The sequence below is a fragment of the Mastomys coucha genome, unplaced genomic scaffold, assembly GCF_008632895.1.
Source record: "Mastomys coucha isolate ucsf_1 unplaced genomic scaffold, UCSF_Mcou_1 pScaffold8, whole genome shotgun sequence".
In the NCBI taxonomy this organism is placed as follows: domain Eukaryota; kingdom Metazoa; phylum Chordata; class Mammalia; order Rodentia; family Muridae; genus Mastomys; species Mastomys coucha.
The window spans coordinates 8,849,259-8,861,569 of record NW_022196914.1 but is presented as its reverse complement, the minus strand read 5'-3'; the positions used below and the strand labels follow the sequence as shown (position 1 = coordinate 8,861,569).

The 12,311-nt window shown below is 44.6% G+C and overlaps 1 protein-coding gene across 6 annotated transcripts in view; it reads left to right on the top strand.

Moving 5' to 3' along the window:
• Pdzd2 (PDZ domain containing 2) overlaps positions 1-12,311 on the top strand; it is a 386,879-nt gene that overhangs the window by 191,856 nt on the left and 182,712 nt on the right. The gene's annotated exons all lie outside the window — the stretch shown is intronic.

The window sequence follows — 12,311 nt, the reverse complement described above, 5'->3', positions numbered from 1 at the left end:
AAAAAAAAAGCCCAGGCCTTTCGATCTGAGGTGCGTACAGAGGCTGGATCTACCGATGTAAGAATTTAACCACAGCCTCCCAGAAATGAGAGGCTACCTGACAGCTTGTGACTTTCTATTGGGGGTTTGCATGCCTCGGAAGTTAAAATAAAATTGTGGTTTGTATTCACTGGGAGGAGCGATTTGGAACTGGTTTGTCAATAATTGGTTGTAAAGAGGCAACACATTTCTTCTTCTTCTTCTTCTTCTTCTTCTTCTTCTTCTTCTTCTTCTTCTTCTTCTTCTTCTTCTTCCTCCTCCTCCTCCTCCTCCTCCTCCTCCTCTTCCTCTTCCTCTTCCTCTTCCTCTTCCTCTTCCTCTTCTTCTTCTTCTTCTTCTTCTTCTTCTTCTTCTTCTCCTCTCTCTCTCTCTCTCTCTCTCTCTCTCTCTCTCTCTCTCTCTCTCTCTCTCTCTCTCTCTCTCTCTCTCTGTTGCAGTGGAAGCAGTCCTTCTGTCCTTGTACCATTCTCCTGGCTTTTGGTTAGCTTCTGGTTAGCTTTGGTACAGCCAAGCTCTTTTCTCTCCCAAAGGGAGAGTTCGGATGTTTCCACATACAAGCCTGTCATCTCCTCTGAGGACAGATCTTTGCCCCAAATTACTAAACAGTGTGCTTGGACAACAACCCTATTCACTGATTGTGCAAATTTTTTTGATTAGGTTACCCAGAAAAAAAATGTTTTTACTGAAGGATGCTTTAAAAGAGGATAGCTTTTTTATTGCTATTTTTGGAGGACCTTCCTTCTTTCTTTCTTTCCTTCCTTCCTTTCTTCCTTCCTTCCTTCCTTCCTTCCTTTCTTCCTTCCTTCCTTCCTTCCTTTCTTCCTTTCTTTCTGAACCAGGGTCTTCCTCAGTATGTAGCCCAGGCTGCCCTTGAAGTTGTGTTCCTCCTGCCCACGTCTCCAGTTCTGGGTTATAGTTGTGAATTGTCTCTGGCTGAAGATGGCATCTTGTATCACAGAGTCCTGCTTCAGCAGGCAGCTTAGAAGTAGAAAGAGTGATATGATTTTAAGTGACAAGAATAAAAGACGGAGGCAATATCATCTTCAGAGAAAAGTTTCTTGTTTTGAAGGTTTATTTATGTGTTTTACGTATATGAGTGCCCTGTCTTCTTGCACAAAGGAAGAGGGCATCAGATTCCACCCCAGGTGGTTGTGAGCTACCATGTGGGTGCTGGGAATTGAACTCAGGACCTCTGCAAAAGTAGCCAGTGCTCTTAACCACTGAGCCCCAGAGAGAAAAAAAGTTCCTAAGAATATAAACTTTTTTTCTTTCTATAAACTAGGTCTAGCTGAATATGACAGGGAGCATAATTTATAAAATACAGTGCTATAACTGTTTTTGTATAAACTCACATTATAGGTGAATTACAAAGTAACTTGGGATGCAAAATTCTCAGCTCTCCAGTTACACCTACACAGGCTCTAGAAAGTACTATGGGACCCCCAGGTGACATTCAGAGCTTTGTAGAAGGAGGCTCCGTTGGGTTCTATAGGAAAGAGTTAGCCAGGCAGTAAGGGGTGCACACCTTTAATCCCAATACTTGAGAGGCAGAGGCAAGTGGTTCTCAGAGTTTGAGGCCACCCTGATCTACAGAGCAAGTTCCAGCACAGCCAGGACTACACAGAGAAACCCTGTCTCACCTTCCCTCTCTCCCCACCACACACACACACCCACCTCCCTCTCCAAAGAGTTCCTAGATGGACCATAGCCTGAAACTGAAATAGGATGTTTGGGGGAAAGTGTCAGGGAACCAATATGAACTCGGTTCATAAGGTTTGGTCCAAATGTCTCCGCCTGCTTTGCTGGGTTTAACTGTGATGGTTGGGAGGCCGATTTAGGCAGCCTCCCCCTTATCTACAGTAAAAGGTGGCTAGCATAGGAGTAGCAGTGTACTAAGTACTTCCTATCTGTTTCCCATTCCCACAATTCACCCAGTACACATGGTAGATTCTCTTCAGAAGAGAGTCTACCCCATTGCTGCTAATGTCTGGATATACCAGGATCCTCATACCAAAGAGCTGTTTGGTGTGTGTGGGGGGGTCCCATTCCTCCCTGTCTCCTGGGACATGCTCTTCAGCCCTGCCTTCACTGCGATATTGTTTCTCCAGAGCTGTGGCCTGGCACATGTGCCCTACCTTCTTCAGTGGGGGCTCCAGGGTGTTGGTCGGGCTCTTCCTCAATCTTGTGGAGCTTCCGATTCTTATTCTGACATCGGATCGGAAGCCTGAGGTATCCTTCTTTATGAAAAGCACAGTCACAAATAATTTTAAGTCACCGATCGATTGGAACTGGGTGTCACTGTGTCACTTTGGCTGGCCTCAAACTTGTTGTATAGACCAAGACTGGCTTCTGCCTACCAAGTGCTGGTGTTAAAGGCATAATACTCATCATGCTCAGCCCAAGAGTCACTTATTTTTCTAAGACCTATAACAAGAGACAGCAATCATTCCCTTACCCCTTAGCAGCCCCAAGGGCAGCCATTTGAACATTGCCTACTTATTTTTCAATGGTTAAGTGCATCCTGCCCTGTGGTTGGTTCTTGCCGAATCTACCCTTTCTGATTGCACTCTGGGTTTGCTGCCCTCCAGCCAAGCTGGGTGCATCACTTGCCAGTAGTTGTGATGAGGCAAAAGAGGGCAGGAATGTTGGGAGAAGGAACTAAATCCTCAAAAACCACCATCACAACTGTCTGTGTGTCATCGTCCTGGGGATGCATTCTTCTTCTTGTTCATGGGACTTCCTTTATCATCTGAGCCCTCCAAGCCTTGCCTTTTATATTTTGTTCCATAAGTGCCCAAGAAAACATGTACATGTCATCAGTGTTTTGAGAGCCTCCAGGCCTGACTGTCAGGTTGAACTAGGGTTGAACTCATCCAGAGTGGAAATCTCTTCCATTTAAGTCGGGACAGCGATGCTCATCCTAGTCTCAGGGCCCTGCTCAGGGGTTAGCTGTCACTCTACTTCCTGGTATTTGGAATCTGTTTCCCCCATCTCTGGGGTTGGGGGGGGCGATAGATTTTTTTTCTCCTGTCTTTTGATATTTGTTTTCTTTGTAATGGAGATTTATTATAATACACTTTGAATGAGAATCTTTTTGTTTTTTTTCTTTGTTTTATTCAAGACAGAGTTTCTCTGTGTAGCCCAGGCTGTCCTGGAACTCACTCTGTAGACCAGGCTGGCCTTGAACTCAGAAATCAAGTTACCTTTGCCTCCCAAGTGCTGAGATTAAAGGCGTGCACCACCACTGCCTGGCTTGAATTAGAATCTTTGTGTATCTTACTAGCCTTTCGATGAGCTCTCTCAGCCTTGTAAATCTGCCACTTGGTTCTGGAGAGTTTTTTTTTCTAGATGTTTTTTTAAAAGTCTAAAATCCCCTTCCTTTCTTCTGGAGCACCATGAATTTGAAGGAAGTTTTTATGGACTGAACCATTAAACTTTTACCTATTCTATTACATTTCCTGTTTCCCTTTTAAAAGTTCTACTTCCTGGGAAATTTCCTCAATTTAGCCATATCCCAGTTCTATGTCTGCTGGTCAAATCTCTACATCGGAAGAGCTCTTTAGGGTGCTGAGTTGTCTTATAATCTCCTGCTATTGTTTCAGGGATGAAAAGCGTCTCCACTTTGCAGTCCTCAAGACTGACTTTGAAGTACCTCTCTCCTCCCTGTATTGTTTCTGTTTCCTCTAATTTCCCCCTGGCTGTTTGTTTGGATTTTTTAATTTCTTCCATGGTGAAGGCTTTCCTAATATGCTTGATGATCCTTGACCCATTCCTGAAATGCTGATTGGAAAGTCTGAACGGATAGGGCTCATTCTGAGGCACATTTCCTTTTTATGAAGGAGACCCGGGGCAGTGTCTCTGAACACGCAATGCCTGGCACACGGTACCCTTTCCGTACGTGCCCGTACAGCAACTGAACAGGAGAGGATCTTGCCAAGGCCAGGTGGCAGCGATTGGTCTTTGGTGTTTTGGTTTGGGTTTGGGTTTGAATGGCGTTTTATCGAGCACACTGTTTATTTAGTTGATATGGCAGTGACTGTTAAGTAACTTGCAAGTGCCTTCCAGGGCCTCCGCTGAAGACTGACTGGCTGGTGATGTCAATGGGCAACTCCCATCAGCAGATGTAGTTTCCTCCCCGGGGGCAACTGCCCAAATGGAGGGAAGTCTCTGTGGGAGGAGAATCTCTTGGAGGAAGATTCCAAAGGGCATACAAGAAGGGAATGAGGAGCTGTAACATTTGCTCTTGGTGACCTTCTCTTCCCCTGTTTAATTGGCAGTCCCCCACCCACCAGCTACAACTGGCATGCCTGTCCAGAGCTGCTCTGATACAGCAGAGGAAAGAGGTAGCACACTGCAGGCCTTCACCTGTAATCTAGGACGAAAGGAGACAGTATGGGGGTCTGATGACTTTGTACACTGTCCCTTAGCCAGCCTACCTCCATATGGGGGTACCCTTGTCTAATTGATACATGGTACTCCTAATTCCCAGGACTCTCTGGGATGCTGGGGGTGAAGGACAGTAAGTAGGCTTCCAGTCCCGCCCCCGCCCCACCCCAACCCCGTCTGTACTAGGATCAGCTTGCCCTCATCTGGAAGTCAGGCACTTCTAGTTTATTACAGCTAGTTTATGTGTTTGTCAGCTTCCCAAAGCTTTGCTGCAGTCACCGCTTCTCCTGGTTTGCTTTGTCTTAGTTCAGCTTGCCCACTGCCCCCCAAACACATCCCACAACGTTCTGCAAACTTTTAAACATTCCTGCACTATCAGCCACTCATGTGTGTAGTCCCTGCCTGATTCTCCCAGCTTTGCCCTGAGATTTTCCTCAGTTCTTCCTCCTGTGTTTCTGCCCCAGTGCTACAGGGACCTGCTGGATTTAGACGTGCAAACAGGACTCATAGCCCGTTGCACCCAGCAGTAGTACTGCAGGGTGCCTGAGGCTCTGGATGGTTTGGTTATTGGGCTTAAGCTGAGTAATTTGGAACTGATTTGCCAGTGACTGGATGGCGCTGGTTAAGTCCATTGTGCAAGAAGCTACTGCTCATTATGAGCATGGAGCAAAGGCTATTACTAAATATCCGATGCTCTGCTTACACAGTTCTGTGTTTGTGAATAGCGGTACAGCCTGTTGACGTCTGTGAAACATGTTCCTGTTCATTTGTATCATCAATCTTTGCCTGCCGCCTGGTGAGTGGTGAAAAAGAAAAAATTGTGTATACCTGAAGTGCTTTTCCCTCAGGTGCTCAGCCTATTCTGTCAGGTACCTCATTCCACAACCCAGAGTCAGATGAAGGAAAGGGTACCCTAGGCGATGAGGATACCTCAGCGTATGGAGAAGTTTTAGAAAGGTTTGCTTATTTCTTAGAGAAAGATACAAAATAGCGCTCTTTTGTCTTCTGTTTGCTACTGTCTGGAAACACTGGCCTTTAGGCTCCAACCTGAAGACAATGTTGCAGAGGGCAGGAAAGCTTGCCTGGAGCCCTGCCCTCTCCTCACCTCCTGACCTCTATTAAAGCCATTCTGAGTCAAGGTTTGGTATCATTTGTCACCAAAGTGATACAGGTGGAGATGTATGCAGACATCCCCTTATCTCTGAAAGGCATCAGGAAAACTGCAAGTGGACTCAGATTGGAGCAGCCTGCGTCCTCTGTTGATTCCCTGTGTCCTCTGTTGATTCTTCTATTGATTCCAAGTAGGATTCTTCTCAACTCAGCCTATTTTGTAGGCAGATGAGAAGAACCTATTTTTTTTCCCTGCTCCTAAGGTCATAATAACTACTGAGCCATTTGGGGCCAGGAGAGATGGTTGTAGATTGCAGTAAACCCAACTTTAAATGATGTGCAACGAGGGAACCTAGAGCAGTCCCACCTAGAAAAGCTCTGTCTTCCCTCTGGTTTCACACTGTATGGTGTTCACTGTCTCCTAGGCTTGGTATTTGCTTTGCACACTTGGGGACACTTTAAAGATGAAATAAACTGTGACAGTGCTCGGTAGTGTCGGGAAGGCTAGAATGTAGGAGAAAATAGACTGTCATTCTGTGTTTTCTGGTTTGGCTCCAGTGACGGATGCTCTCTATTTTTGTGAATGAAAGGCCTGTCTGGGCAGTTCCATTCCTGATATAACCACAGCCTGAAGGTGAATGCCTATCACTGTGCTAGTCACCATTGTCTCTTGAAATCTGAGTGTCTCGTTAAAGCGAGACTGTAAGGAACACTGCCTCACACTGTAATACAGTTAAGATTTACTGCGTACTTGGTTCCTATCAGGCACTGTTATAATGTCACGCGTATGAACTTGATCTCATCTACACGAGGATCTTAATTTTTTTAATTTAACTTTATTAATGTGTTTGTGGGGGGCTTGGGGACCACATGCCACAGCATACATGTAGAGGTCAGAGGACAACTTTTAGGGTAGGTTCACTCCACATGGTTTAGGATTTTGTTCTTTCCGGCTTCTCATGTTGCTGCAGGAGCACCGGTATCGCATACTGTTGAATCTGGCTTTTTAAAGTGGGTTCTAGGGATAGAATGTAAATCCTCAGGCTCACACAGCAAGCCCCTTTAGCCGAAGAGCCATCTTGCCAGCCCAGCATCATGATCTTAGGAGGATAGTCTTATTGCCATTTCACAAGGTGCTCCGGTGGAGCCACACTAGTTACAGAAATGGTTCAAGGTGGTCAGCTTGTCAATGAAGGGACGGAGATTCCATTGCTAGCCTCATTCAGAGCCCTTTCCATACTAAAGCACATGCACGATTTACACTGTAATTCATCATGTCTTAAACACCCTTATACCTTCTGTGGTGTTCAGCAGGAATTAAGAGATTGTTGTGAATGAATAAACACGATTCTTCAGAGTATTATAGACTCATTGATTTTTAATGGCAGCGTATTTCTCAATAGAGCCAAAGACCATAATTTAGCCAGCTTTTCCTGAGAATTGTACAGAGGTGTAATATAGGTTCTAATATCTGAGATATCTCAGACACATGCTTCCTACTTGCAAGTGACCATGAAACATTTTATTGATCGAGCTGTCTTTTGGAGAGAGGGTCTCATGTAGCCCATGATGTTTTCTAATTTATGACCCTCGTGCCTCCACCAGCCAAGTGCTAGGATTCCAGGCATGGAAACTCTTTTTTTATCCTTCTGGCTTCTCTCCATTCCCCCACCCCCACCCCAATAGGCTACTCCTAGGAGATGACCCCATCTTCATCTGAGTTCCAGATTCTCTTTGCTCGTACTAGAACCCTGCATAAAAGCCTATGGCGTCTGGGAGACACGAATATTTTTGGAGCTGTTTCCAGGGGTCTCTGCTGGAAGTTGAGCATTAGTTGGCAGGGAGTTGCTGTTTAGAATATAGATCCCTGAAATGTAGCCTGCCAAGGGCCATTTTCCAGGTGTTTTCTCATAACATGTCTTATTACACTCTTCAGTCTATAGAGATATTATATCAAACTCATTCGTTATTTGAGACTTTTGGCTGACCTCTGAGATTCTTTTTTTAATTGCCAGCCGATAGAAAATTCAAATGGAAAAATGCGTTAGTGTGCAAACTTTGAAGTTTGATATATTTGGAATTGGGGGCCTCGTAGGGCTGGAGGGTAAAGGAAAATAATAAGATGATTTTGTCTGGTTAGTGAGTTTCCAGGACAGCCAGGGCTACACAGAGAAATCCTGTCTCAAAAAATAAAATAAAATAAAGATACATGCCACCGTGTTGGGCCGTGATGTAGTCTTAATTATCAAGTCCTGCTCTAAGACACTGAAGTCATTGGCTCCACCACATCTAAATGGAATTGTATCTTTCCTGAGAGTTGCTTAGCATCATCTTATTTCTATTATTCTTCTCTATTAAACTCCAAGTCCCAGGTTAGGTCGGGGGGAGGGGAGCGGTGAGGAGAATTATATAGAGAAGTATATCTAGTACTTCTATACTATGTTCTTCTGTGTTTGGCATCCAAAAGTCATAACAATTTATAACTCATAAGGTCCAATAATATATGTAGAGTTGTGCATCATTTGTGGATATCACGTATCTGCATTAATGGACTTCATAACTGTGTGTATATGCTTACAGGTATTGGTTCACTTTGCAGTCACTAATGGGCCCAGGGTCAGATGGAAGTAAGGTACTGTGCTAGACACTGGGGCTCATGTCCTTCACAATCAGAGGTCTTTTAAAGGACTAAAGTACTAGTATATTCAATTAGAAGGGATCTCAGAGTGTATCTAGTCCAGTTTCCTTCTTCTGAGGTGAAGTTCCGGTTGAGAAGTTCAGAGCTTTTGTCTGGAGCACATTTTGTAAATGGCAGAGATACTGCCAGATTGGGTATCCCAACTGTCTTGCTAGGGCAGTGGTTTTCAACCTTCCTAGTGCTACGACCCTTTAATATAGTTCCTCATGTTGTGGTGATCCATAACTATGAAATTATTTCACTGCTACTTCCTAACATAATTTTGCTACTGTTTTGAATCATAATGTAAAATATCTGATATGCAGGGTATCTGATATGTGACCACCCCCCAAAGGGGTTGCGACATACAAGTCAAGGACCACTGTGCTAGGCTCTTTCCCCACCTTCTTTCGGTCACACAGCCTGGCCATCTCCTATGCTTTTCTGATGCTGCAGCTGACCTATGTCAGGTGTCCTTAAGGAAACCCTGCTGCCTCCCCTTATTGCTTCCCTCTGTGCTACAAATGCAAGCCAGACAGTCATGTTCTGAGCTCATAAAAGTGCCTAATGGGATACAGACCGTAGATGCCAGTCCAGGCTCCGGCATTAGTGCCACATGCACACTGCTGGGAGAGCATTCAAACTGATACATAGCAACTCTTGGACATAACTCTCCACCAACTTTAAACTTGGAATTGTCGTTTATGTGGGTGTATGAGGTGCTGGGATTGGGTTGGGTGAATTAGTTACAGGCTCTGGTGAGAGGAGCCAGACTGCATGGGGATGGGGCACACACACACACACACACACACACACACACACACACCAGCTCTGTGAAGGAACAATGGCTTTTTATGGGTCCAGAAACCATAAGGAATCATATTCACTATAAAACCAAACCTTTGCCTGTGAAATTCATTGCTCCAAGTTAAAGGTAGACATGAAATACCTTTCCCTAATGAACAGAAACAAAGTAAACTAGGTAGGCCCTTAGAGGAAAGCCCATGTTTGCAAAGAGAGGATTACATCTAGGTTCGGCATGCTGCAGCCTTCCTATGTTGAAGTCAACGAGAGGTCAAGGGAGGCCTGATGCAGCCTTGCCACACACATGTGAATCCTGAGCCTAGGAAGGTGGGGGCGAGGGGGAGGAGAGGGGAATGTTGTGTAAGGATCCCATTTTTGCATAACATGGTGTCACCTTTATGTTATAGATCCAGGTGACAGTCTCAGAGGGACTGCTTGCATAGTTTACAAGGTAGCGTAAGATGAGGTGCCACACTGCAGAGGAACTGTCTGCGTAGTTACACAGGTAGTGTAAGGCAGGTGATACACTATCCCCATGGGTCTCACTCTGTGAGCCGTGTGAGTATCCTAGCCTAGCTGTCCCGGTAGACGTTGGAGAAAGTTGTTTCACAGCCAGTTCTGTCTTGGGTTTCTCAAGTGTAGAGTAGAGATGAGGTTGGCCACTCCCTCATGGGTGAGTGCTAGGACCAAATGGGGCATGGCACATGAAGTCTTCAGGACAATACTGGGCACGTGGCTTTCTGAAGGTGTGACTACTGAGCCCTTCGAGCTCCATGCTTCCTTCTCTGCTCTTCTTTGTCACTTTGGAGCCAACTACTAAAGGAGCCCACATCAAAGTTTCTATCTTTTTTGTTTTGTTTTGTTTTCTTCAAGACAGGGTTTCTCTGTGTAGCCCTGGCTATCCTGGAACTCACTCTGTAGACCAGGCTGGCCTCGAACTCAGAAATCCTCCTGCCTCTGCCTCCCAAGTGCTGGGATTAAAGGCATGTGCCACCACCGCCCAGCCGGTTTCTATTTTTTTTAAAGTCCTCTTTAAAAACTTTTTTTTAAAGATTTAGTTAGTTTATGTGTCTGAGTGTTTTGTTTGCTTGTATGAGTGTGTACCGTGTGTAACCTGGTGACCTTGGAGGTCAGAATAAGATATTGGATCTCGTGGAATTGGAGTTGCTGATGGTTGTGAGCCACAGTGTGGATGCCGAGAACGGAACCTGGGTCCTCTGTAAAAGCAAGCAGCAGTGTTCTTTCTTAACTGCTGAGCTCTCTCTCTAGCCCCATGTTTCTATTTTTTAATGCTATCATAAATTCTAAAACTTCCAATATGTTTAGTGAGTATGCTGTCTTATTTATGTATATATTTATTGTATCTCTACTGGGGACTGAACTAAGACCTTGCATGCTAGGGAGGTGCTCCACCACTGAGCTACATCTCCAACCTTAACATTCATTCATGTCTTTTGGCAAGAATATAGACTTGTCATTTTTCTTCGGGGCATTTTTCTATAGATTAGAATGTTTATAAGGGAAATAAGTTTGGGGGTGGTCTGGTTGTTTGTTTAGGGTTTACAGCTTTAGGGGCTGAGAAGTTCAAGATATGGTGGCTACATCAAACAAAGGTCTTGAAGGAGCTTTAACTTATAGTGGGAGGGGGCGCAGTGGGCATGTGTATGAGAGAGAAAACATCCATTGATGAGGACTGAGCTTTTGAGATGAAAACATCTGCCCTGCCAGAGTCTCATTTCTAAGCCTGCCTCCCTGGGGATCCTGCTTCCACTGAATTTTGGCGAGGACCACCATGTAGAAACCGTAGCATTAGTTGCATCATCCAGTGTCCTTAGTTCGTAGCACACAAGTATCTTCCCATCTCCTCTCTTTCCTCATCCCTTCAGACAGGAAGTTATTGGGTGCTCTGAGCATCCTGTATAGCTTAGAGTACTGTTCACTCTTTCATTTCTCTTCAGTCAGTGATGCAGGTAATGACTCCTGGTGAAGCCCTTAAGAGATTAGGCCCATCTGTAGAATATTCTAGAAAAATCTAAAAATGTCTTATCTGTGGCCCTCTCCAGCTCACATTTACATTGGTGGCACCAATTTATATTGATTTCAGACTACTACTCCTGTGCTATGTTCTGGGATATCTGGGGATATCTGACCCCTTCAGAGAGCAGTCATAGCTGGGTAGGCCATATGGTTTCCCAGAGGTCTGCTCTCAGGAAATATTCTGCTACCTTCAACAGCCGCCTGCCGCTCTACACAGGCTTTTTTGTTTGTTTGGTTTGGTTTGGTTTGGGTTTAGTTTTTAGTTTTTTTCCCAGACAAGGTTTTTTTTTTTGTTTTTTTTTTTCTATGCAGCCCTAGATGTCCTGAAACTCATTCTGTAGATCAGGCTGGCCTTGAACTCACGGAGAACCACCTGCCTCTTGTCTCCCAAGTGACAGGATTAAAGGTGTGCACCATCATGCCTATCATGTACAGGTTATTTTTAAAAGAGAGGAGAAAGCTGGCGGCGGTTCTTGGCAGCCTTCGGTGTGAGTAGCATCTGCCTGATAGGAGGGGTACCTGTTGCTGGGTCTTCAGCACCCGATAGTTTGGATTCCCCAGAACTACCCCGAGACAGCTTACAAACAGTCCTGTGCCATGTTACCAGGGCTGCCTGCTAAGAGAGAAAGGCAGGAGACAGGAACCACCACGTGAGATGAAGTTAAACCATTTACCACATGCCTAGACATAATGGCCCTGCCCCATGAGAAGGCTACCATAGGAAAAGAGCATGCATTAAAGTCTTTACAGATTGCCCTCCTCCTATGAAAAGAGCTTTGCTTACTTTATTTTGAACACTAAAGTATTATTTCGGGAACACACAGTAATCTGAAGTGACCTTAGTCACTGCTGTTTTGGATGCTAAAGAAGGTCAACTGAGGTCATAGTATTTTTAAGGTTAGGGTTGGTTTCAAAAAATCTAGGAATATTTTAGGGCCTCTGACCTCATAGTAACAAGTACTATATTTCTTAGTAAACAAGACTTTTAAAGATCATTTTAAAATGGAACAAGTTAAGAACCTTATTTAAGTAACTTAGATCAAAGTGAAGAGAGTGTATCTTTGTGAAGCTCAGAAGGAAAGGGTCCTCACAGGAATAGGTGTAAAAATGCTACTGGCACTGAAGAATTAAGTGAGCATCCTATAGAATGAGAACCAGAGACCAGGGACACTGGCATCTCTGTTGATATTAATTTCTATGTGGACATATCTGTGCATGTATTTTATATGCATGTAATTTTGTGTATTGCTATGTATAG